Source organism: Crocodylus siamensis, chromosome 2 (genome assembly GCF_052110815.1).
Source record: "Crocodylus siamensis isolate JL-2025a chromosome 2, ASM5211081v1, whole genome shotgun sequence".
In the NCBI taxonomy this organism is placed as follows: Eukaryota; Metazoa; Chordata; order Crocodylia; family Crocodylidae; genus Crocodylus; species Crocodylus siamensis.
The window spans coordinates 222,370,902-222,398,851 of NC_143396.1; the positions used below are offsets into that span (position 1 = coordinate 222,370,902).

At 42.6% G+C, this 27,950-nt stretch overlaps 1 protein-coding gene and 1 long non-coding RNA gene across 10 annotated transcripts in view; one reads left to right on the plus strand and one right to left on the minus strand.

Annotated features, from left to right (window-relative positions):
* The window catches only part of GPHN (gephyrin), a 612,917-nt gene that overhangs the window by 71,499 nt on the left and 513,468 nt on the right, over positions 1–27,950 (plus strand). The window lies entirely within an intron of this gene.
* On the minus strand, positions 161–27,884 carry LOC149871755 (uncharacterized). The gene is made up of 3 exons (XR_016440556.1): positions 27,781–27,884; positions 4,600–4,813; positions 161–271 (listed from the first exon to the last, which is right to left on the minus strand). It is a non-coding gene; the product is annotated as an uncharacterized LOC149871755 (long non-coding RNA).

The window sequence follows — 27,950 nt, forward strand, 5'->3', positions numbered from 1 at the left end:
TCACATAGTTATGGCTTGTTAAGGCAGTTTTGCAATTTGATGCCTGGGTGTCATATCCAGGCATCAATGTCCAGAGGCAACTTTGAAAATCATTTACTACTTGCATCTAATTCCTCCAAAGCTGTTTATTAATTTCAGATTTACACTTGAAACATTTAAAGCAATGTACAATGTATTGTTGAAGAGGAGGTTTTAAGCATTCAGAAGAAGTAAATGCTGAAGCTGGCTGGACATTTATGCAATCCAAACTGTACGGATTACTCTAGTCCTGCTAGAAAAACAGAAGGGAAGAATTAAGCACCTGTCATAATCAAAGAACAAGCGTTTTCATCTAGAATTTAAATAAAGGGAAAAGAGGTGAGGAGACAAGGCAAAGGAAGGCTGTTCCAAATGTCAAAGATCTTCAAGCTCTTTCATCAGCAATGGTAAGGCTATGTAAAAGGGACAGAACTGGCCAATGCTAATTGAGTCAGTTTAGCTGATTGTGGGTTTGGCACATCTCTCTACCCTGTTTGGACTTGGGAGATACGTCCAGCATCCCAAATATTTAGCTATCTTTAGATTGCTTTTTTTAATTCTTCCCTGGTTTTAGGTTGTTCTTTTAGCTTGATTTTTTTTTTTTTTTTTTTTTTTAAAGCTCTTCTTTAAGCTTTCAAATATCCTGAATACGCTGTCCTCTGGATATATTACAAAATATGCACAGAATATTTAGTTCAGTCAAGTTGGCATAATCCTTTAACAAGTAAATTAAATAATTTAGTCATGTTGCAGCTCTAAGCTTGACTTAACTAATGAATGCAAATGTTAGTGTATGAAGCAGCAAAAGGAAAGATTAGAAAGGGAAGAAATAATCAGGACTTACTGTAAGAAACAGAGTTTGTTTCTGTTAATTATGCAACTACTCGTCCTCCACAACAGGTACATAAAAACCCCCCAACTGTTGGGGGTGCAGATATGTAGTTTATTTCCAGAAATTCAACACTTGAGAAATTATTTTGAGTATGTTATGGAAGTAGTCCCAATGTCATATTTAAAGAAATGGTCGGTTCTTCACAGCATTGTGATACAGTATATCATAGCATAGTAAGAAAAATGTTTAGTCCATTTTAAGCCCCCTCCTCCTTATCCTTTTTTAAAAAATGCAGATTTTTTTTTCCTTGTTTGCACCAGCAGAACCTGGTGAGAGACTAACTGTAGGATTTTGTGGTTTAACTTTCTAAATATGTAGGAAAGAGGAAGCACATAAGAAGCAACATTTTTTAATGTATGATCCCTACCAGAGGGTCAGGGTAAGTATGAGCACCACACATTTGAATATCTTGGAAACAGTGCAGCTGTACTCTGGTGCTGATTGCCACTTCCTCTTTCTTTCCTCACACATTTCATTTGAGAATACTTTACCCTTGCCTTATTCTTGCTGTTTGCTGGGACCCTCCAGCCTAAGCAGCACCAATAGATGCCATTTCACATTTAGGTATGCTTATGTGAAAGTATGAAAATCTTGTCCATTTACCTATGCATCTGTACCCAAGCCACCAAGTAGCATATCTGAATTATAAGAAAAGTAAGGCCAGGGCATGAGGTTAAGTACCAGAGCTTGTTCTAAAAATGTTAAGTAGATAGTTACAAACAATAGGTAAACTTCTCTAATTGATAAGTGGAGGTCCTCTTGAGGAGGACCTATGAGGAGTCTGTGGATAAGCCTTTAAGGCTAGAGACGGACATTACACACAAACCGATTTAAGTAATCAGAAAGTAGTTTAAACCTGTAACAGAACAGAAGTTCAGTGCATATAAACCAGTTTTAAAATGGCTGAAACTGATTTAAGATGAACCTGGTTGAATGCAATATCAGACTTAATTGATTTGGGACAAACTATGCAATGTCTATCCTATGCCTCTTCCTGATTTAAGTCAATCCCAGATGCTGTGCTGTGCTGTCTACTCCAGAGAGCAGGGCTGGCCCTGCCCACCTGCTCCCTAGCCAGAGTTCTGGCGAAGACTGTAGGCACAGCAAGGTCTTCCTGGTTTCTTTCTGCCCCACCCACACCTCCCTGCTCAATGCACAAGCAGAGATCCCCTGCCCATGTCACACAGCACGGACCTCAATCCCACAGACCCTTAGGCATGTGGTATGCTAGCTAATACTGAGAGGTGTGTCTGTGTGTGTGTGTCTCCAATTTCACTGAGATAGGCAGACAGGACACTGTCCGGTTAGGGATTTTTGGAGCTAATCAAGAGGTCAGCAAGTAATGTCCCTTTATTCCTTCCTTGGAAAAAGCTGTTTAAGAAGAGCTTGAACTAATGAGAGAGTCTTTTGTTTTTTTGATGGGCTGATAGACACTGTGTTATCAGCTCCCTGCTGGCTTCCTTGCCAATCGGGATTGCAGGTGGTATGAAGACGCAGGGAGAGGGAGATTGAAAAGCTCAGTATCATCAACAGATGCATGCACTGCACACCCCACTTTGCCTCAGAATGCTGTCTGGGGTCTGGCAACGCTCCCGCCCCTTGAGCAGTAAGCAAGTAAATCTTGGGACTATGCAGGCAGGGTGGGGGTTTAAAATCCTTCCTAATCAGAAAGTCCTGCTGAGGCCTGGCCATGCCTCCCCTCAGCTCAGCACTGTAGAAGGAAAGGGAGGGCTGCTGTAGTGCCCCCTAGCTACTAGCCTGAGCCACTGAAGGCAAATGCCTGCATTTCTTCAGTCCAGAGGGAATGTATGTGCAGTTGCAAACTGATTCAATATAGGCAGGTTAGATTAACCTGCAAAGAATGAATCAATTCAGGCTTTTTGAATGTCTGTCTCTAGCTTAAAACTACCTCTGACTTGAAAGCTTCTATCAGAGCAGGGGTGGGCAACATGGTGGAGCTGGCCAGCAGCCAGACTTTATTTCCCAGCAGCCCCTGCCTGCTTTGCTTTGGCTGGTCTCCATGGAGACCCCAGGAACAGCAGGGCTGTGATGGCATGGGGCCTTCTCCTTGGGAGTGGCCCAAGTGGTGCTAGCAGAGTGTATGGCTAGGTGCGAAGCTGCTCCAGGGCCTAAAATGTTTGGCAGTGACAGTGTGGCCAGAGCCAGAGAAGAGCCGTGATATACTGGCTGCACTGAACACCTCTGGGGCAGTAGATTGCAGCTCTGCCCCAGCTCTGTTCTGCACTGTCACTGCTGCAAGATTCTTGACCAGCCCCAGAACAATTCCTGCCCATCTGTGCACCTTGCCACCACTGTTTGGTCCAGTCTCCATGCTGATCCCTGGCCCTGAGCTGTCACAGCCCTTGCCGCTCCTGGGGTCTCCATGGAGACCAGCCAGAGTAACACTGGTAGGGGCTCCTGAGAAATGGAGTCCGCTGTGAGCTTGATCCCGCCTGCAGGCCAGACTTTGCCCATCCTTGTATTAGAGCCAAAGGAGCAAGTATAGGGAAGTCTGGGAGTATATGATTATGGTTCGGAAGGTATATAGTCCCAAAAAGAACTACAAATATATATAGCACTTTCTGAGGGCAAAGATGGACAACATGGCTAAGTTCAGACAGCCAGAAGCCCAAGGTTGAATTGATTCAGTCTGCACATTAGTCTAGGATGCAGAGAATAAACTGAGAAACAACTGGACAGACATTCACTTTTGATTCAGGAAATGCAGCCACATACTTCAGTGGCTCAGGCCAGAAGCTAGGGGGCACTAGAGTACAGCTTTCTAGCATGTAGCCAGAATGGCCTGTGCCTTTGCTTCCTCTTTCTGCTGCCCCTGAGGTGTCTGGGATTTGCAGTCCAGAATTACTGCAACAGAACTCTCCAAGGTTGCTTGCCACTTCCTTTTCCTGCTTCCAGGTGCCTCTGGGATTTGTATTCCACTGTTGCAGCCAGCAGTAAGTTTTTTAGGAAGGCAGAGCAGCTCTGTACTTGGGAGAGGGAACTTTAACCCCCTCTGTGGCCCCATACCCTAGCTGGGGTTTGCCCAGGGAGGTGGAGGAAGGGGTGGGGAACAGTCCCTGCCTTCCCCCCCCACCATCCCTTCTCTCTTGGACTAGACAGCATAGCCCAGTCCAGGGCTGCAAAACATGATGGGATGCTGAGGGACTGTGATTTAACTTGAACCAGAAAGGGGTATGGGACTGAAGTTTCATAAATTGGTTTGACCCAAATCAGTTAAGCCTTATATTATAACCAAGTTTATCTTAAATCAGTTTCAGGCATTTTGACACTGGGTTATGTGCACTGAACTTCTATTCTATTACAGGTTTCAACCAGTTTCTGATGACTTAAATCAGTTTATGTGTAACTTCAGTCCCTAGCCTATGTAATGTCTTACAGTGTTATCAGATCCTGAGTGTTGGAGAACCTAGAAAGTTCATTTATAGTTTATCAGATTTTTTGTATGCTAATTTGATACTCTGGATATGAAAAATCTGGTCTCTGACTTTGTTTTAGAGTCCAGGATGTGGCTTTGATTTATAGTCCTTGTGCATTTCTGTAATTCATATAGGGATTCCATGGTGTTTCCTAGATAGGAAGGGCTGAAAAAGGCAATCCATGGTTTATCCAAGGCAACTTGTGCAGATACATGTTGGCTGGGTTTCATTTATGGAATCTCTGCCACTTACCTTCTGTTCCTCATTTTCTCCATTCTTGTACCACCTGTGCAGAAGACTCCCCAAGCAAATTGACTTAAATGGTTTCCCACCGATCCATGATCTTTTCATCTTCACAGCCTCTGTAGAATGAATGGTTGCCTTTCCTGATTTTTCCCTCTTTTATGTCCTGCTCCAAAAAGTACATCTGCTGATCAGTTAGTCAGCCCAGCCTTCTGCATGCCATCTGCTTGCAAAGGGACAAACATAAGTGCTGCTACTCTGGGTGGAAATTATTCAACAGCTATCTCCATAATATTCTTTTAAAACCTCTGCAGCTAGTAGAACTGATTATCTTTTTGATGGAGTCAGAAGCAGCACTAGAAAATATTATTGGGGAGGGGGCTGGGCAGTGCAGAGTGCTCTTGCCTGACCCCACCACTCCCTCCCACAGGGGCATTCCAGGGCTGGCGCATGCTGGTGCTGTGCATGCAGCAGCGGAGAAGAGCGCGGCAGGGGTGCAGCGCTGTGGTGGTGGTGCTAGAGCGGCTGTCACTGGCCCAGTTTGGGGAGCCTAAGCCTGATTAGCCCTGGCCTTCCACCACCTGTGGATAGAGTCCTCTTTGTCTTGACCCATCTTAGTCAGTATCACTAAGGATGGAGAAGGAGACCATTCTCTATTATGAACTAGAGGTGAAGGGAGTGTTATTTTGGCAATTTTATATCCAGAGCAACCAGTGAGAAATGGTGGTGAAGTTGATAGGAAGGCATCTGTCTTAAGTTCAAGCTCCATGGATGTTTTGTGAATTTAGTCTAACTTGCTAGTAGTTGATTCCCAATAGTCAGATGACTTGGGGTATTAGTGAATGCACAATGTAAAGCTGCATATCTCTGGAAAATGAATAGAAATTGGTTGGTACAAAACAAAAAAAACTAAAATGCAAATCCTAGCTGTAGGTTGGGATTAGGCTTGCCCTTGTTCCAAGTGCTTGTTTGCCTTAGGCTGACTGAAGCACTTTCAGGCCCCAGATATGTCAGGTGCTGCAGTCTCTTGTAGCAGGACTTCTGCTAAACTGCAGTCAGGGAAATTCTTCAATAGTACATAGCTTAGATTATCTTCAGTTACTGGAGGATGTGGATTTGATTTCCTTAGTTTTTAGTTCCCAAGTACAATGTGAAATTGTTGTTAACTGTTTTACTAGGCTGGATTACATATTTTTCTCATAATGTCTTCATGTTCTCTGTAATGTTTTCCGGGAAAAGTTGAGGTAAATCATTTGTGCCATCATCCAGTACCTACCATTTACTGACAACACAGACTCCTTTCCTATTCTTATCCCACTTCTCTTAATGTTTCCAGTCAGCATCAGAGGACAATCTTGACAGACTAATGTATTATGCCCATCCTTTCTCTCAACTTCTCCAGTGGGCTAATTAGGGCTCATTTGGGGGTGGGGGGTGTATACATGCTGTTGTGCTGTTCTTTGTCCTTCTGATTCTCATAATGTGAACTGTAAATTAATCTGAACCGGGGAGAGGGTCTTCGGATGTGCTGTATTTATCTGAAACTATGAATCTTTGCATCATGAGCAAGTTAACCAGTGTCTAGAGCTTGACAAAGAAACAGTACTTGAGTGAGTGTATAGGATCTCAAGTGAGCCATTTTAAGCATAGCAGAAGACCACTGCTGAAGTTAACTAGCCTGCAGTTTTGACAGTGTAGAACTTAGATAATTCTGGCCACGGAACCTGAACCATTGCATTTAAATCTTTCAGTTGCATTGAATTAGCAGTATATATTAGTAGTGATAGATAATATTTCATGCAAAATCCTATTAGAAAAAAGTTTTTCATGTTAATTCAAGGCAGTTTATTAAGAAAAATATTCCAGTCTTGTCTTCAGAATTGCTATTTTAATTGTATAGCACTAAATCAACTACTTCTGCAGTAGAGTTACAATATATGACAGGCTGCTAAAATATTTAATAAGCTTTATAAGAAAAATGTCAACATCTCTAGGAAACAAAACTTAAAGTGACTAGTGATATGTTAATATGTCTAGCATTATTTTGAACTTCCAACTTTTCAGACTCTGAATTGAGATTCCTGTTATGTTGATGTAATGCCTGTCAGCATTTACTGCACTGGATTTGGTTTCTGTACAGTGCAAAATTTTACTTTAGAATTAAATAATTGATTTACTCTTCTTTGGGCTTGCAGTAATCACAAAGTAGAAGGAAAAGAACATTTTAATGATTTTTATATGGAGTAATTGGCTGTAAACTATCAGGTGTCTATTTCAGTTGTTTCCTAAATTACAGACATAAGAATTGAAAACGTCTAGGATTTTTGTATATGTACACTGTTACTAGGAATGCTTGGAATAATAGAAAGTAGGCAGGTGATGATTCAATCTCAGAAATATACATTTTAAACCTTTCCTCTCTCTCTCTCTCTCTCTCTCTCTCTCAAAGTTGGTTTAGTCTGGTGTCACAGTTGTGCTGGCATAGCTTACGTCTTTGGAGCCCCCTACTGGGGATGCAGTATATCAACAAGAGATTTCTACTGACAGCTACAGACCCCACCTCCAAGAATGACATATGCCAGGGCTGTTTCAACTTCCAAAGCAGCCCGGGCCATGTGCCCCATGGACTGCACACAGCAGTAGCAGCACCTTCAAGGCCACAGGCCCCAAGGCTGCATGCCCTGTGTGCATGGATGCAGGTTCTTGTCCACTGTGCTGCACCATACATGCAAGTGGGCATCCCCCTGTGATGCACAGTGCCCTTCCTCACTTTCAGCTTCCTGAAGGCTCGCTCCACCGTGGCACTATCATGCAGGTATTCTGGGCTATCAGCTCTCCCACAGCCATAGGTTGCATGATGCTATGCTGTGTTCTACCGTATGGGGCAGGGCCATGCACCAACAGCCAAGGAAAGGAGGGGTTCCCTGAGGAGCCCTGGCTGCTGCTGCAGCCAGAGCAGTGGAGGCAGTGGTGGTCAGATGGGAGCCCAGAGGCCTCATGTTAATTCCTTGTGGGCTGTCAGGTGGAGATAGATGCGAAGGAGACAAAAGCATTCATGGCTGTACTGGCCTCCCCGCTTTTCAAGATAATATAGGTGTGTTGGCAAAACTTTGCAGCGTAGACATGGGTTTATATTCTCACTGACTTTTAATGTTTTAAATTCAGGATACCACGCTTAGCTTTTGAAAACAAACATTAGAAGGCTAAGAGACTTCTTTCTCTTTTTCTGTTCTTTCTATAAAAATGGTTATTTTCCTTTTAATCTGAATTACTGTACTTGTTTTAGGATGCACTTGGGTGTCGCTATGGAAAAACAGGTTGGATATGAATAATCCCAGTATTTCCAGCTGTGTTCTTTTTTGTTAGGATTTCTGCCTACCAGGTAGGGAAGAAATCCCAACTTTTGTAGCAAAAGTTTTAAGATTAAAAATTTTAAACAGGTTTAATATAACCTTGATTTATTTCAAGTTTTTCTTTTTTATCAGGCTAATGTAATGCCTGATAAAGAAGTCCAAATATGTGTGAGGAATGACTTCTTATTGACTTTCATGATTTCCTCACTTTTAAAAATGACAGTTTTATAACATTAACACATTGGTCTTTCCATATTAAAAATGTAATATTCTTCTTCTGTGTTTCTTTACCTAATGAGTGCTGCTTTACAAAACATTTGATCATGTACAGATGAAGGGAAGATCATCTTTTTAAATTTGTTATCCATATTAGATGCATGAGGTAAGGTGTTTCTGTCACTGAGTTAAGAAATACTGATATCACTGCATCAGTTTTTCTGATAGTTCAGGTAACAAATATGGTGACAAACATTCCTATTTCCTAATGGGAAACTAATGCGAATACTTACTGTCAGTCTAGCTGATTGTTTGAACTAACTTGACGTGATTTAACTACATAAGAGTTTCAGATTATTAACTCAGCGTTCACAATTGTGAAATTCCCTATCTGCCTATCCATATTTTAATGTGTTATATAAATTATGTTGTTAGGTAGCCAGATGTGCACATGTAGAGTGGATATGTATTTTTTCCTCCCCTTTACTACAACTAGGTTCATCTAATTGTATAATAATAGACAAAGCTTTCATGGTGCAGAAATATATTTTGACTCGCGTCAGTTAGCAAACACAAATGAAAATAAATGTGAATCTTGATGGGTGCATAATTATGCGAACAAATAAACACCAGAGTATATTGCTCCACAGTTTAGTTGTGTGTAGCACATTGAGCCCAGTCAGAGCAGCCCTGGCTGCAGAAGCCCAAGGCTGCTCTGACTAGGCTCAGTGTGCTGTGGAAGGGCTGATTGGGGCATGAGGGGCTGGCAAGCAGGCAGCACCTGTACTGAAGCACCCTTGTTGCCCATCCAGCCAGGCAGCATCTACATGTGTGCTGCTGCGCACAAATAAACTCCAGAGCAGGCTACTACATGTATTTAAAAGTACTAGCCTGCTCTGGAGTTTTAGTTTAGTGAGCCCTAATAGAGGTGCATGTGAAACCACAGAAATGTTTACTGCAGAGCTAATTAAGCAAATCTACAGTAAACATATTGTGTAGATGCCCAGTGTTTACTCATCTACTGCTTTACTTCCCCCTACTCCAAATAAAAATAATAGAATAAATCATACCATAGGCTTGGGAGACCAGAAATTCATAACCCCACTGCACAATAAGAAATCTGGGCTTAACACAGACAGTGCCTTTGTGGCTCAGTACAGCCTAACAAATACTTCGACTAATTTTCCTGTACTTCACAGGTAATAACTACCATCTCCCTTCTTAAATAGTCACACTCTGCCACTACCTTATCTATTCTAATGAACTCTTTCTATCTTTGTAAGGGGTCCTAATAACACCTCATCAATTTTTAGGGTGAGGACAGACCTAACACTTGAACCTTCCAACAATTCAATTTAAATTTCATCTCCCCACTTTAAAGACCTTGCGCTTCAGGTAGCCAGGTTCATTTGGAGCAATGGGGAGAAATGGAGGGGCACTTGTTACTGGAAAGCTTGTCCAACAACTCTCCCTACTATGCAGATGGTTCAGTAAAACATATCACAAAAAACCCTTGCCTTTTTAAAAAATGCTAGGACATTTAGCCTTCAGTGGGTGCATCTATATGTGCAATTAAGGTAAAGCAATAAATTACATCTACACATGCACCCAAGACGGCAACAGTTTGAGCTGGGGCGGAGCAGGCCCGGGCTGGCAGCAGGCATCAGGGTTCAACCCCAAGCTCATGGTTACAGCATCAGGCTGCGAAGAGACTGGCAGGAAGCAGGAGTCTGGCTGCTGGCTGGCTGGGCTGACCTGATGCCCGTGATCCTGTCCACACATGGTTTTGATCACATTCAATTACTCTTCCTTGTATTGTACCTGACAGTACTATATTATGGAGAAGTTAATTCATTTACTACACCCTAATACTGGCACATCTGTAGATGGTGATGCTTTATTATAGGGCTGGTTAGTTAGCTCTGCTGTAAAGCATATGTGTAGATGCACCCAATTTTAATTAAGGTGACAGGCAGGTTAGTACTGTTATGTAGAGAGGGAAAATTTTACATGGATAAATACTATAATTCTTTTTTCTTCATGAGGATTGAGAGAGTCTTTTCATTTGGTCTAAAATGATGTGAAGTCAACTACTGTTTGGTGTCCTGTGGCATTATTGATGTATATAACATCAGAATTGGTTATTTTTAGTTTGTAAGTGGTTAAGTGAAAATCCTCAAGAGATTGTATGAGCCTTTAACTGTCATTTAACTTTTCATACTGTAGAGAAACTGCATTATATGCCTTGTATCCCAGCTTGAAAGTAGAGAGATAAACTGCTCTGCTGCAAAACTATGGTAGACTGCTAGAATGAAATCTTGTTTTTGAATTCCCTTATTTAGTGAAAGACCACTCCTTAAAAAGGTTTAGTGGACAAGCACTGAGAAATTTGGATATATATATGGCTCTGTGGAGTGCAAAATGGCTGAGATACTAAAGCAAAGGGTAATGAAAAATGATGCCTCAAATAGGCAGTCTTATACAGTAAGTCGTATATAAGAATTGGTGTTAAGTATGTTAAACAATGCCATATCTATCCGTGACATAATCACAGGGTAAAGTGGGTGTTAGTAAAATCTCTGTAGGCGTGTAGAGGCCACACAAACATGGTATTTCATGAGAACTGGGCACTAATTCTTTGGCTGCAGTTTTAAAAAGGGGACTAGGAGAGTCCCCTTTTAAGGCAAGATAGCTCAAATGACTTGCAGTCACAGCAAGCTCCTTTTATATAGTGTTTTTTCCAAAACTAGGGTCCTGGTCACATTTTAAATTTAAGGTGTTACACAAATGAGCCACAAGGTTATTTTGCTTATAATGTAGAATATAATGCATCCCAAATGACGTGGAATAACTGTATGGCTCATATACTGCATTATCATGTCCTAAATGGAGTTGCATATGTGGCCAGTTACTATTTAAGATGTGATTAACTTGTTAATCACATCTTAAATTTAAGGTGTGTTAGAGGCCTAAATTCCTTGTTCTTTCTCCCCCTGCTGTAAAAGAGAAGATTTAATCCATAATTTGGGTTTGAATAGTAATATTGTAAGGAAACCAAACAAACTAAAAATAAATTGCTCTTCTTGCTCTCATTTGGAAAAAGAGTGAAACTTCTTTTGAATTACACAAGCATGCAAATAATAACTTCGACCAGCCTGTGCTTTAAAAACATCAAAAGCTGAAGCTTGGAACTTCAAAGCTTCTTTCTTTCATAAATCTGTTACTTAAAGTTAATTTTATTAATATTTTTATTTATGTGGAGCAAGAACCTCAAGATTCTAAACATTTTCCCCAGGTTTGATTTTGGACATCCTCTTCCCTGTGCTGTTTGTGTGCAATTCACCTCTGTACCTATTCTCTGCACGCTTACTTCACTTCAGCCTTGCTCTACCCATTGTCAGTGCTATCATCCCTTCTTCCTTTTCCCTCTCCGATCCTTTTAATTAACCTCTTTCCAGTATCTGTGGGAGCTCGATGCCGAATTATATAGGACTGAATTAAGCACAGGCTCAGACCTGTTCAATTTAAAGCTTTTATTGTTTCACAAAGTCATAAACTAAAGGAGGTCTGTTGGTTCACGAGGTTCCCAAATCAAGCCCTTGCTCTCTAACCCGGAGGCTAGGTGCGGCTGCCTGATTCAGTAGTCCCAGAACTGGTCAACAGCTCATTTAAAAGGAGTCCCTTATCTTTTTTTAGGCAAAAGATACAAAACTGTCCCCATGGTGGAAGTGAGGCATCTAACATAACTTTACTATTAGTTATATATGATAACACTTATACATATGCATTTCTAATTCTTACTTCTATTGGTTATTTTGTTAACTTATCTATATTATAATATCAGGTGATATGCTTTGTATTATAATCATTACGCTTCTTATGTTAATTCTTAATGACCTTTGTATTTCTTATGCTAATTTTCTATAACCTAAATATATTATTCATCTATATGTTTTGCTGGTTTTTGCAGGGTTAAAATGTCAAAACTGACATAATATGCGGTTGTTTTTTCGTCATTGCGGTTTAGCCACGCAGTTTCCTATTCTTAACAATGTAAGTGGCATGTCTGCTATTTTTATCATTGTTCAAAGGTCAGAAGTTCAGTATTTTCATCTAAGGGTCAGAAAGTGATTACCAGAATGTCAGTCGCTGACTCCTCAACCTCCTTGAAGCATTCTGGGAGTTTTAGTGCATTTTTTTTAATGCTAGGCCTTGCTTAGCATAAGCACTCTCTCACAGTATCTGCTCTGTTTTTTCCTTTTAATATATTCTCTTCACAAAGCTCCACCTAAATTATTTTTAAAATAAGGCAGATACAACATTCCAAGTCATCACACTGTTCGTTCTGCCTGTATATAATAATCCCTTTTATTCTGTCTTTTGCCTCATGGATTTTAGATTAGTGTGTCCCTGAATTTTATGGTCTTACTCTATGCTTGTTCATTGCATAACACAGAGGCATCAAGCAAAATTGGGGCTTGCTGAAGTACTACTGTAATTCTAGTCAAGGATTGGAACCCATTAGTACTTCTGTTGTTTATTATTGGGCATGTCTGTGTCTATCCTGAGTCTCCTAAGCCACGTATGGACATTCAGAAAGCTGGGGGAAGAACTGATCTATGTTATGTGGTTTTCTCTAGGTGACCTAGTTTAGATTGGGAACAAACAGTATACACTTTCAACCTGGGGGTAGGGGAGGAGAGAAGCACAGATGCACTGGCAGAGGCTTGCAGGTGACGGATGCTCCTGCACACCTAACATGCCCTATACGGTCCCCAGGCTGCTGGAGACTGCCAAGAGCCTGGGCCACCTCTGACTGCCAGGTGTGGGCACCCCTAACCCTAACCCACTACTGCACTGCGGACCCTCCCCCATAGCCATCCAGGCTGTAGAAGAGCTCCAGAGCAAGTGCCTTTCCTTAATTGCACATACATTAATTGCCAGCCCACACCTCACCATGCTGTCACGCTGCCTGCTCCCAGGGCTGCAGACCCAAGAGCTGGGGTGTGTCCTGCTTGTCATCCTGTGTGACTCTTGCCAGACTCTACAAGACCTCACATGTAGCCATCTGGACATGACCCAGTAGCTAGTAGTCATGGAACACAATTTCCTGCTTCCGAGTCAGCAGCTTTCCATCCCACTTGGGATCGGCTACCACACACTGTGCCCGCCAAACATCCTGGACTGGGCCATCTACTTCCACGTGGCCAATAAGGATGCCATGGAAACTGGGGTGCTCTCACCCCACCTTCAGACCATTAAGTGCTGGTTCTGGACCCATGCCACCAGCAGTGATCATTGGGAGTGGATCATCATGGACACTTCAGATGACAAACAGTGAGTCCAGATCTTCTGCTTGCATTGGGCCACTTTCATGGGCATGGGCGCCCAAGTGCTCCCCTCCCCCATGTCATGTGCCAGGATATCACCATATGGCCACTCTTCGCTCTGGCGAATCAGGTGGCCATGGCTATCTTGAAGCTGGCCACCCCCCAGCAGTCTCTGCTACGTTGTCAACCAGTTTGGTGTGGGCAAGTCCATGGCCAGAGAGGCTTCCTGGGAGGTGTCTGGTCATCCAGGAAGTCCTGACTAACTACTTTATCCACCTCATCAACCAATAGGAGGTGGTCACTGGCTTCCACCATATGGGCTCTTCCAACTGCATAGGGGCTGTGGATGGCACCCACATCCCCATCCTTTAGCTGCCCCAAGGTGCCTGGGTTTTCATTAGCTGAAGGGGTTACGTCTCTGTCATCCTTTAGAGTGTTGTTGACCACCAGAGTCTCTTCACACACACCTCCACCAGTTGAAAGAGCAGCACCCACAATGCCCATGTCTTCTGCAGCTCCCCTCTCCCCTAGATTATGGAGAATGGGTGCTATGCTCCTGGGGTCCTCAGTTTCATCATCAGCATCACGCTTGTCTCTACTCTCATCCTTGGGGACCTGGCTTTACCCCATCCTACCCTGGCTCATGAAGCCCTACACTGGGTAGCTGGACTGCTGAAAGGTGCATTACAACTATTGCTCAAGCAGGTGTTGTATGACTATGGAAGGTGCCTTCAGCTGCCTCAGGGTGTGCCAGTGACCTCTCAGCATGTGCCTCGTGGTGGAGGAGGCGAACCTGCTGTGCTCTGTTGTCATCACATGTATCCTTCACAATATCTGCAAGACCAGGGGGAAGGTCTTCTGTAAAGTCTGGTCAGAGAAGGCACAGCATGCATGGCTTTGGGATGCTGAGAAGGGACAGCCTAATAGGAGCACTGACCCTGCACACTGGTAGGGAGTCTGGGTCTGTGAAGCCCTATCTGACTGACTACCACCTGGCCCATGGGGACTGAAAGTGCTTCCCTGATTCATGTCCCCAAGTGCCTGTGCCCTTGCAACAGAACAGTTGATCTCTTTCCCCAGGATGCTCTGGCCTTGCATCCCAGGTAGCACTGTCCACAACTCTGGCTGCCTGGATACTGTTCTGCCTTCCTCTATCCCATTCCCCTGAGGGACGCACACCAGGATGCTGGGGAATGTGGCATGAGGAAGAGATGTGCTTCTGTTTACAATGTTGTAGTTGCCAAACTTTTCTTGCTTTTAATAAAGGAAACCTGTTGAATGTTGCCTGTTTCAGAACTTGGTTTGTCTTCCCATTGATACAAACCAGCAAACCTTTGTGGGGGGGAGGGGAGGTTTGTGAAATGGAAGGGTTGTTAGGATGGGGAATGGGGAGGGGTTTGGGGTCAGAGGGAATACTGCAAGGGCAGGACTTAACTCAGAAACTTGGAGCCAAAGCACAGGGAAGGGGGATTTAGACATGGCACACTAAATCCCAGACTCAGGAATGAAGACCAGGGCCAGGTGGGTGGTCTAGCACCCAGTGTCCATGTGAGGGCTGCAGTGGGAAGGAAGAGAGGCAACTGCAGGGTGTGGGAGGCATCACCACAGCAGAGGCCTTGGACTCCTGACACTCCCTAATGGGAATCCCACCCCCAGGTGTCAGTCTTTCTAGGGGCCCTGACCCACCTGCACTGGCTCCTGCTCAGGAGGGGGATGTGTCTCTGCTGGCATCTGGGTCACAGAGTGCCTGACTCTAGCCTCTTAGATGGGATGTGTGAGTACCAGGGTCAGAGGCTGTGGGGCTGGGCCCAAGCAAAGGGCTTCTCCTGGGCTGAGTGTTGGGGTCTACCTACATGTACAGGGTGGGGTGCTTCATGATAAGGTGTTGGGAGTTCAGGGGCATGGCCCGAGGACTGAGTTGTCCCGGTCCTAGGGCTCATGTGGGGTGGACAGACTTTCCCCCATTGCCTGCCTTATGTGATATATGTTGCGTCTGTACTGAGTGGCTCTACCACTATAGCCGTGGCAGCAGCAGCCTCATGGGCTAGCGATAGAAGTTGCACATAAACCAGTTTAAGTAATTAAAACTGGATTAAAGCCATAACAGAACAGAAGTTCAGTGCGCTTGCACCACTTTCAAAATGGCTGTGAAACTGACTTAAGATAAACCTGGCTGGATGTAGCCTTAACTGATTTAGGTCAAACTGGTTTATGGAATTTCTACCCTGGATCCCATCCTGGTTGAAGTTAACTTGCAGTCCCCAGGCATCCCAGGATGCTTTGAAGCTCTGGGCTATGCTGTCTGCTCCAGCACAGCAGGGTCTGCCCCACTGTCCCCTAGCCGGAGCACTATCACTACTCTGGCTAGTTGAGGAGGAGCAGGAGGGAAACTGGCATTGGACCCCCCCAGCCAGGTGCTAGTGCTGGGGGTAGGGAAGAAGTGTGTAATGGGGGGTTGACTCTGCTCCTTGGAGCTGGGAGCCAGGCTGGGGTCCTTCAGCTATGCCTCCTTCTCAGCCTCTGGGCTGGCTGAAGGGGATGGGGAGCCCACAGTGGGGGCTTGGCTCCACCCCTCAGGGACTGAGGGGGCTCCTGGTTCTGGGGAGGGAGTCAAGGCACTACTACAGGCTTCCTGCCTGCCACAGCCAGCCCAGAGGCTAAGGAAGGGGCATAGCTGGGGGACTCCAGACCCACTCTTGGTTCCCAGGGGCAGAGCCACGTCCCTATCACAGGCTTCCCCTCCACCCCTAAGCTGCACCCTGGAGGCTGAGGAGGAGGTGTAGCTGGGGGACAGAGCCAAATCCTCACTGTTGGCTCTCCCTGCACCAGGCAATACCCAGGTAGGGGGTCTGGTGCTGGGCCAGGGGTGAGTTCCCCTCACTCTAAAGTCTAATATTAAAGTCTGGTAACAGGGGGAACCCCTACTGTGCCAGAGGTAGGGCTTGGCAGACCCTGCCAGGGGTGGGGAACCCCCTCCTGAGGCTCTGGCTGGAGGGACTGTTCCCCCTGGGAGAGGGGGACCACAAGGGTTTGGGGGACATGTGCTGAGCAGCCAATCAAGAATGAGCCCTGCTTGGCTGCATTTGGATGCCTTCAGGAGTGGCCAGCAGGCTGGGAGTTGTGCTCCTCCGTTGGTCACTGCAGGGGTCTGACTTCCATTCTGGTTTCAGAAGTGAATGTCTGTTCACTTGCTTATCAGTTCAGCCTGTACAGTTTAGAGAAACCTGTAAAGATTGAATTGATTCAGCCTGGGGCTTTGGACTATCTGTACTTTGCCATAGTCTAGGCATGGCCTAAGGTTTTCCATTATGTAGTTTACAGGAGTCTATTTCTAAATTGGTATACCCAATATAAAAAGCTTTGTGCAGATCCGTTTATTTATGCACACTTCACTTCCTTAAAATTCCATCAGCACTCCTAATTGCTTGGCTATAAATCTTTTGATTTTTGTGGTATTTTAACTTAGGCTCCAGTACTGAAAAAGTTCATATATATGTATATGAGTGGGGCTACTTGGATGGCTTAAACTCATTCATAAGTGTTTGCAGGACTGATATCTTGATTAGACAATAAAGTGCAGAGTTTGAATTTCTAATATCATAGAATCAGTGAGTCAGAAGGGACCTAGACAGATCATCTAGTCTGACCCCCTGGCAGGGGCAGGGACGAGCACTGGGGGTGGCAGGGGTCATAAGACCCCAGCCAGGTGCCTATCCAGTCTCCTCTTGAAGATATAATATAGATAAGATATAATATATTAAACCCCACCTTTTTTAAATCGCAGGCATTTTTCATTCATTATAAAGGAGCACCCCTTGCCCCCTTTTTCTCTGCCTGCCCCAAAACCTACTAAACCAAGTTTATTACCGTTAAGGGTTCTTTCATATAAAAATTGCAAATTGCTGGTTCAGTGTCTGGTGGAGCTGGTGCTTTCAGGACCAGTGCTCTGGTCCCTTTCTGAACTGAAAAATGTAAATGTTCTTTGTTTGGAATCTGGCAGGTATGTAAATTTGTCCCTTCTGTACTGTCTTTTAGATCGCAATTAAGCTTGATGTTGTAAAGCCACTCGAACCTTTCAATAAAGAGAAAGTGTTTATTTTTTTAAAATTGGAGCAGACTCTTGTCATCTTTAACAGATTATTTTTAAGCAGGCCTAGCAGTTATTTGCTCACCTGCAGTGTTAGTTTAGTACTTTGTTATGCACTTTAATTAAAGTGAAATTATCAAAGGCATCAGTTTTTTAATGCAAATGCCAACATATTTCCCTCAGTCCTGATTGTTGTTTGGTGATAAGGAAACTTGCATTAAAATCAGAAAGCCATTTTACTGTGACTAGTTTCTGTTTAATTATTGCACTAAAATTAAAAATAGAGGCTAGCCAATCATTGTAACCCCAAATTACTCATTAAAGATTGGGGAATAGCATTATTATATAAATGTTCCAGCAGACTTAGTGGGGTATACTCATGTGAAATTAAGAACACACATCTTAACATTATAATAAATAATATAATTTGCTTTGGATGCCTCACCATAGCTTGATACCCCTTCTGCAAGGTAAAACATACAGACCAGATAGTTTATATTAGAGGAAAATGAAAAAAAAAAATCTACAGAGCCCTGCAAATCCTGTTGTCTTTGCCCTGTATGATTTACAGCTGGACCAAGCCCATGTCTTCAGTGTTATCCATACGTGAATTCCTTTTGCTTATGAGGCAAAAGAAGTATATGTTCAGTCTTGATATTCAGAACTTGTTGGATTGTTTGCTTATTGTCAACAACAAGAGTCTATAGATGCTTCTAACCTGAGTCCACAAATGATTGTGATGCTTAAAATATTTGCTAGTTTTACTGAAGATAAAATTAATAAAATAAAAAGGATGACACACAAACTTGTGAAGTATTCCATATTAAAAAAAAAACCCCAACAAACCTGAAGTAAAATAAAGTTAGCTTAACCTCTGCAACATTCCTTTTGTAAACTCTTCTTTACTGTGATACTGAAAATACTTTAGTTCTTGTGAGAGTGAAGTAGAACCTACATTTCTGTACTTATCTGTGGGGATTTAACATAGCTTTTGAACATTGATTGATTGATTGATTCCTAGTATTGTCATGGACAATAGAGAATGGTTGGGGCTTACGTCACAGTTGCTCAGTAGTCATGGCTTTGGATTCTTTTTATAAAATAAATGATAAAACAGTCTTCTTTGTAACTTCTGACATATGCTTTCTCCATTTCTATAATCTGTTCTTTTGGTGGCTATGTAGCATTTCTCTATTTAGATGCATCCACAGTTTTCATTGCTATAACAGTGAAAATGTTCATTACTATTCTTGTAATGAGGAAATACTGGCGCACAGCCATAGTATGGCAATATGTTCTTTGAGATCAGAATGCAGCCACTAGCATATGCCATAAAGTGGTGTGTTAGGTTAGGTCTCCATGTACTCTTGGAACGAGGAGGGGTGTCTTAGTAGAAATTCAGACTAGAGATTTCTGAGGTTTAGTTTTTCCTGCATAAGTTCATCCATTTGGATGGTCGTCTTTCTGTGAGAGGCTGGTGGCCTGAGCTACTTACTGCTCCACGATTTTGCTGAGGGAAGCAAGTGGTTGGTGAGGTTAAATATCAGAGTGGAATCCCACCCATGTACAGGTGCTTTTGTCACACTTTTTTATAAACACATTTTTTTCTTAAAATAGCTATTTCAAATAATCTATGAACAGAAACCTTCTAAATTTGTGTATTTGTATGTATTATGTATGTGTTCATACACAGATGTCTACTCTCAACATCTAAGGTTCTAAGTCTGTTGTAATAAAAGAAATCCTCTGCATATGTGTAAGCAATACAGCAGTTGAGACTAAGATAACAGAATGGAACAATTCCACAAATTTGACACTACTTTGTAGAATTAGATAACTATAGAATATAAATATGGGGGAGTTCTGTGAAGGAGTGTAGTGAAACAGAGCTGGTGATAACTTAGATCTACTTTGATGTGACTGCTGTATGATGATAACCTGCTCACACTGTGTGATACTTCGTTTGCATACTATGTTTTGTAGAAAGAGTACATACAATTTTATTTTTGGTGGTATTTCCATATTTTCTTATGATAGAGCCCCAAGCAAATGTAAAAGATGAGATTAATCTGGCTTTATGCTGACTGTATAGTTGCCTTTCTTTCATTGCAAATACAGGTCTGTATTACATGTCCAATGAAACATTCAATTAAAACGGGCAATATTTTCAAAGGATTGAACAAACTGAATTTTCATTTTTAACTTGTTAATTTGACATTCTTAATATACAGTGGCAAGGAAGTCTTACACTCAATGGGTGCTTGTACACACAACGGGGGTTTAGTTCTCCCTAAACAGAAAAATGGGATTTTAATTGTGTTGTTTAAAAGCCCACCGTTTCAACGTAGGGACTTCCATCACCTGCCTTCTCCCCCCACCCCAAACCTGCTGCCATGGGCAGGCTCCACCAGAAAAACAAAAAAGTGGTGAGGGGCAACAGAAGCCGCCAAGCCCAAGTTTCCCCAAGCATGTCTGGGCTTCCAGCACCCTGTGCACCATTGTACTTTGTTGCATAGCAAACTAAAATACCTTGGATGGGTTTTACCTTGCTACGTAACAAGGTCATTTAAAGCAAAATATGCTGCTGAAGTTGTAAACAGCAATGCCATTAAAGCAGTGCAAAAAGACAGTTAAGCCGCTTTAAAGGCCGACTGTCGCATGTGCAAGCACCCTAAAAGTCTCTTGACAGAGAACTGATACTGAAAATGCCTTCTCAAAAAAAAAAAAAATTAAAAGGCTGTCCATTTTGGTCAGAGGATGGTCCAGCAGAGGAACTGACACATCTCAAATGGCTCCTGTTGCATAATGTGCAATAGAAAATTTATCCAGTGTCAGCCAGATCTCATGATCTGAAGATCAGTTAATCTAGGAGGGGACAGTGCAGCTCTGCCCCGGTTCTAGACCACACTGTCACTACAGCAAGATCCTGGCGCTGGAGCAACTCCCTGCCCAGCTGTGTCTCCTGCCAGTGCTGCTGGGACCAGTCTCCATGGAAACCCTGGCCCCACACTGTCACACTGCTGCTACTGAGGTTTTGCACTGTATATGTTTTAACTTCTAATCTAGACTGAAAGAAAGAAGATGATAGGTGAGAGGGTAGATCAGGGGAATGGGGGCATATCTAGGCCCCATGAGATGGAGAAGGATGGAGGCAATGATGCAAGTTGAGAAGAGATGCTGGAGTGTTCCATGAAATCCTTAAATTAGATCAGGCTGCCACTCAGGGAGCTTGTTGGGGTACATGGAGGGATGTAAAGAGTCCCTGAGGAGAGCAGTGAGCTCAGCATATAGTAGTAATGAAACCTGTGGTTTCCTGGTTAACAAACTTAAATATTCTCCTCTGGTTCATTCCTCAGATTAATCTGGCGAGTTGTAAGATTTGGCTGCTTTCTGCAGTTGAGTGAAATGTATTTGATGAAAACATGGCATTAAAGTTAAGCTTTGGTCTGAAAACAACTTGGTGAATATGGCCTCAGAGTTATACATTTGTCTCAATGACTTGATATCTGACTTAATCAGTTTCTAAATCCTTTTGTAAATCCAGTTCTTTTGCCAGCCCTTCAAACTTAATTCTGAAAGCCTATCTGTATGCTTTCCTGTTTTCATGCATCAGGAGTAATGAAAAAAAGACCAAATGCTGCCGTCTGTACCACCCTGTTATCCTCAAATATTCCCCTTAATTACCCTCAGAAGCCTATTGTTGTCAGAGTGGTTGTACAAGTGTCATTGATAGTATAATTTGAAAATGGTGGGATTGCTCAGGTGGCACTGCAGTTGAATCCTAATTAATAATTTTAATGGTGTTTCACAAGCTGTCATGGAATCCTGTTTAGTCTCCTAAAACTTGTATTAGTTCTGCAGGGCAGACTAGTAATATATTCTCAGATAAAACTTTCAAAGGAGCCCAACAGGATCTGGCACTCGGTTAGAATGTTAACTTTCTTAGGCTTTAAAAAGTCCACCTCATCAATAAAATAGGTAGCCACTAGATGCATGCAATAAGCAGATCTGCTGAGTAAAATACCACTATTCACAGTATGTTTCAGAGTAAATCTTAATTTTAAAGACATTCTGTCTGATATGTCATTCCTCTCATTGGTTCCCCTTTAAAAACTAATAAAAATGATTCTTAACCTACCATAAGGACAGGTTTTTAAAATTAAGCTAAAAGTTAAAGCTTTCATTATACTTTCTGTTTTCCTTTAAGCAGTCATTTTTAATAGAAATGGAATCAGTTTTTGTGGAAGCATGTACTTCGGCATGTTTTAATTAAAATGGATACTTCCACATTTTATATGAGCTGTGTCCTGTATATGATGATGGGATAACAGAACACTGTTCTTCTAACATGTGGGTTGTCAACCAGGGCTACGGAATGGTCCTAGTGGGTATGTGCAGGTGGGCAGGGATGGAACACCACTATCCACCACCCCATGCTGCCGTCTTGCAAGAACAGGGCTGGGGGTGGTGGCGAGGGCACAGGGCCTCTTTGTGGGCTGCACAGGCGTCATCTAGCTGCCCAGACCTGGACAAGGTGGGGTGGAGCTTGCATGCGGCGGCTGCCACCACCTTCTACCAGCCCGTGCCTCCACCACCACCACGTGCAAGCTCCCCTCCCCACCTGCTCTGTATCCTGCTGCCACCATCAGAAGGCGTACAGTTCTTTAAAAAGGTTGGAAACCTGTGTTCTAACATGCTGCTGTTTTGCTGAAGTATTTTATAAATGACTTAAGAATCTAATATTAAAAGATAGCTTCAGAAGACTTGAAAACGTATTTTTCTTAATATTTTAATGTATTTTGATTATCTTAACTTCCTGGAGTGCTTAATTTTTGGAAATGTAAATCTCTAGGTATTTTGCAAGGCTTTTATTAAAACATAAAATATAAAGTGCCATTAAAGCATCTGAAGTTTTAAATACACTTTTTTTGTTTTGGTTTTTTTTATTTGTTTTTTCCAAAAGATATAGCAGATTGGTAAGCTATACAACATTTGTTTTTTTTCCATGCTTGAAATCCTTACAGTCATTTGAGACAGATCTACATACACCTTCTTATTATATAGGGTCATGCCTATCCTGTGTTTTGCATCTTAATACAACAGAGCTTAGATCCCAATAAAACCTCTTGATGTTCCTTTATTGTAAATGATGATACAATTTAACCTTCTGAGCAATGGAAACAATAGCAACCTTTGATTTGCCTCCAAGCAAACAGGTATTATATTTAGAAATTGTTAACGAAAAGTATCTACTGACTGTCAAAAATAGTAAAAAGGCATCTCAAATATATCATGTAGATATTCTGCACTCTAAATTAAGTATTATTTTCTCTCCCATACCCTTTTTTAAAGATATATATTTAAAAATAGTCATTTTAAGGTCAATACAGCCTTAGAATGTCTACAGGGCTTTGTGAATGTTAAGAAGAAAGACTAATGTTACTCAAATATCTGAAAGCTGGTAACCTGTAATAAAGTGCTATTTCCCTCACTGAGACTAGAGTAGGGAGCACAAGGAATAATTTCCAAGTTTTACCACGTCTGTTTCTTCTCTCCCACTTTTTTCCATCTCTCAATCCCAGGTTGTGTCAACTTATGTATATGTAAGATTGCTAGATTCCATAACCATACATGTAGTAATTCAGGTCACAATTTATATTTACAGAAGGGAGAATCCTCTATGTATACAAATGTGAGTTTTCAATGCTTAAGTTTTGCAGAGTAAGTCTGAGATGTGAAAAATGGATATAGGATAAAGTAAGTGGGAGTTCTTCCATTGACTTGAATAGATAGGGCCAGGCACTCTAATACAAGCTTCTGAATTAACTAGCTGGAGATTGAACACATCTTGTATCTACTTTTCCCCTATGCTAGGGGATCTTTGGCCACACCTATACATTTGCCCCTCCCCCCGGGTCCCAGGTCTGTTGTCAAGGCTATCCACACATCCACTCACTCCCACTGGTATATACGAGCAATTAGGCAATGCTGATGATGTGCAAGTCCCTGAGTGAGCCCGAGTGACACCCATGGCTGGACCTAGGATAACTTTCTTGAATTTATCTGTTTCAGTTGAGAATCACTGAATTAAAATCTAAATTAAAAAACGTTACAGAGACATCCCTTGAGGCTAAAAAGTTTGAGGACTGCTGATCTAGTGGGTGCCAAGTGAGGGCAGTGGTGACAAGACCTCGCCTTGCTGTGCTCTACTCTCTCTACCACCTGTCTTCACCTATCCCAGATCTGTACCTGAAGGGGCAACGGAGGCCACCACCTCTGAGGCTGCTCCTACAGGGTCTTACATGCTGATGACTAGAGCCATGAGACCTCCTGCCAGCCTGTAAGAATAGGAGGGGTGGGGAATGGGGGGAAGAGTGGGGGAGGTTGAACTAGGTGGAAAAAATATGGCTTTGGCCCCGCATCTACCCACTGCCCAATACAGCATGTTGCTCAAAGCATGGGGGTAGAGAGAAGACCAGTATGGGGGCTGCCTGGTCATGAAGGGCAGCAGTGGTAGAGGACCCCAGAAGAGCATCTGTGGGCACCACTGGGGTAGCTGGGCAGGCACAGGATGCCAGGCAAAAGGGGAAAAGCCCTTACCTCCTCACGTGGGGGTGGGATGCTGCATCACATTCAAAGAGATCTCATGGCACCTTAGTTGAGAATCACTGATTTATAGCGTAATAAAAGGTAAGGAGGGAGGAAGAGAAGATGGTTCCGGTAGCTTCTGTTGGCTGAGGAGCTCAGGGCTTTTAGATTTAGTTAGTCTTGGAGTTGGCCTGCTCAGCTGTCTATTATGTGTTCTTGTCTGAGCCCAGTAATGCCCAATAATTGAAACGGCTATATTTTCATTTGAGAGTTCAGATAAATTAACAAGTTCTTGGCTTGGCCAAATAAAAGAATGACTTAAGGTTTCACCAGAACATACTCTGGATTCAAATTCTGGCACAAGGAAAATGACATGACTCTGGTCAAGGCCAAAAACAAGACTTGGAGTTATTTCAATAGGGATTATCCATAATCAGTCTTCGCTATCAGATGAGTATATATGGTATATTTGTGACAATCGGTAATAAGCCACATATTTCTTTACTTAGAAACTGAAAGGTATCCAATTGGAAGACTTTTGACACTGCCTCTCACAACATTCTTATTAACAAGTTAAGGAAGTACAGACTAGACAAAAGTAGTGTAAAGTTGATACATAACTGGTTGAACCATTTTTGCTCAGTGGCTCAGCATCTAACTGGAAGAAGGTATCAAGTAAGGTTCCCAGGGATCTGTTCTGAGTCTGATTATTGGTTAATATTTTCATTCATGATATGGACAATGGGATTGAGTACACAGTTAGCCAACTTAAAGATGACATCAGGTTGGATGGAATTGCAGGTGCACCAGTGGGGTTGAACTAGGATTTCAAATGATCTGGATAGACTGCAGAAATGGTCTGCAATCAAGCAGATGAGATTCAGCAAGGACAAGTGCAAAGTCCTACACTTCAGATGGCAAAATTGCATATAAAAATACAAACTAGGTAATGATTGGCTAAACTAAAATACTACAGAGAAAGACCTGGGGGTTACAGTAGACCATAAGCTGAATATGAGCCAATGGTGTGCTCTTGTTGCATTAAAGATAGCAGCACACTGGGTTGCATCAACAGGACTATCACTTGAAAATCAAGGGAAGTGATTCTTTTCCTCTATTCAGCACTGGTGAGGCCTTACTTGGAGTATGTCCCATTTTGAGCCCCAAACTTCAGGAAGGATGTGAACATATTGAAAAGCCCAGTGCAGAGCAACAAAAATGATTTGAGGACTTGGGAGCAAGACTTATGAGAAAAGGCTGAAGCTAGGGTCTGTAGAGGGAAAGACTGAGAAGGTCTGCAGCTAGCTGAAGAAGTGATTATAGAGAGGTTGCAAATGGGCTTTTCTCTGTGGCCATAAGGGACAGGACTAAGAACAATGGCCTCAAGCTGCAGGAGAGGAAGTTTAGATGGGAAATTAGGAGGAACTTTCTGAATTTGAGGGTGGTCAAGCATTGAAACAGGCTACCTAGAGAAGTTGTGGAACCTCCATCCCTGGAAATTTTCAAGAGCAGGTTATTGGAATGGATGGATATTGGAATGGTTTAGTCAGGGATGTTCCTGTCTTGAGTAGGGGCTGAACTAGATGACAGTGTGAGGTCACACTGGTTTTTTTAATGACTTCATGGTAGCTGCACTAAATTTTGTATCGGTATGCAGGATGCAAATACATGCACTTTTTATCTTTTAAAAACACTAAACAAGTGTCCTCTTCATCTTACGCAAAGGTGTTTCTTATCTGTGATTAGCTGTATATTTTCAGTAACTTCAGCTTGAAAAGTTTCACAACTTAGTATTAAGCCACAGGATTTTACTTTCTTAGTGCTACTTTTATCATCCTGGAGTCGACTCTGCCTTTGTTTTCCAAGGTGGACTCCAGACTTCTAGGCTAGGGACAGATATTCAAGAAGCCTGAATTGATTCAATCTTTGCAGGTTAGCCTAACTTGGCTAGGCTAAATTACTCGGTAACTGCACAGAAATCCCGGACATTCAGGTACATGCCTGCAGTGGCTCAAGCTAGAAGTTGGGGGGAGCTAGAGCAGCCTTTCCTTCCCTTGTACATTACTGAGCTGAGGTGAGGAGTGGCCAGGCCCCAGCAGAACTCTCTGATTAGTCCAGCAGAAAACAACAGAGACATTACCAGCTATCTGTTGATTCTACCAGTTGATTCAGCTTGAAGGGTAGCCAGCATGTGGTCTGCTAGCTAATACACAGATACCTCTTGGCCAGGCAGAGGGGAGGGTGGAATTCCTGCTTGACAGGGAGTGGTGAGAGGGTAGGTGGGAACAAACAGCTTTTCCAAGGAAGGACATTAAGCTACCTGTGGATTAGCTCAAAAATGCCTGTCTGCCATCTCCCATAGCACGGACTATAGCCAGCGTGTGATCTACTACCTAATGCTGAAGTGTCTGCATAAGGCAGAGGGGAGATGGGAATAACCCCTGCTTAGCAGGGAGAAGCCAGGCAGACATTTTGTGCCTGCAAGTCACTGCCAAGTTGTAGCCAGGGATTAGAGGGGAGGGGCCAGCCCTGCTGTGGAGCAAAGAGCCCTGCCCAGCCCAGAGAGCAGCTGGAATGCTGGGGCTGTCTGGTTTATCTTAAACCAACAAGGGGTCTGTGATAGACATTACATAAAACAGTTTAAGCCAAGTCAGTTAAGTCTGATACTACATTCAACCAGGTTCATCTCAAACCAGTTTCAGCGATTTTCAAACTGGTTTATGTGCACTGAACATCTGTTCTATTACAGGTTTAAACCAGTTTCTTATCACTTAAACTGGTTTATATGTAATGTCTGTCCCTAGCCCTACAGTCATAGTAGGCACTGTTGCTTACATATCATTATCCAAAGCATTCACCAGGAAAAGTGGTGTGCTTCTGATGCAAGAAGGATTCTCAACATTTTGGGAACCAGCTTGAAGTTTCGAAATGTTCTCTTTTATTAATGTTCTACCATATGGCAGCTAAGGACAAAAATGAACATTTTATAGGTCCTCTCTCTTCTGTGGGTGGATAGGCTGAGTAAATGGCTTAGAGGTCATAAACATTTGCCCCATCTCTTCTCTCAGGCTCTGTGCTTAATTGCAGGGTTTGGGCGCACACATGGATGGAACACTTAGCTAGGGCTTGTTTCTTGGCAGTGATCCTTCGTTTGGTAGGGGGAGGTGGCTTAGAGATTACTTTGTTTACTTGAAACATTCCTACCTTCCAGTAACAAGATTACAAATTAATCCCTACAGTGGACAAACTTTAACTTTTTATTTTGTGGCCAGAGTCTTTTGACAGAAAGGAATAGATTGTTCTTCAATTACTTTGTTTTATAGTGAAGCTGAAGATCTTACTAAATTAGCTGAAACATCAGACTTGTTAAAGCAACTAAGTACATGACAACAGGTAGGGGAGTTGGTTTGAATTGTCAGAATGTTCAGGGGTCAAAAGACTTTCTTTTTGATAGTCCTGTGTTCTGCTTCCTTAACAGGATATAAAAGTAAGATTCAAAATTAGCTATTTTATAAACCTGCATATTAAAAGAAAAGTTATAAGAAAGTACAGATACATTTTCCTGTTTTCTTTTATCAACAGCAAATCAGTCAAATCTGTTCATCTTATTACTCACTCGTTTTCTCCTCACTTCTGTGTAGGACTTCTCTACTCTGCCAGCCCTGCTAAACTCTAAACACATAGGTGGTTCACAGATTGCCTCCAAGAGAAGGACATTCTGGAACTGGGATCTGTAGTAGAGATGTAAATATCATTTAAAAAGTGTCTGTTTAACCTCCTCTAATT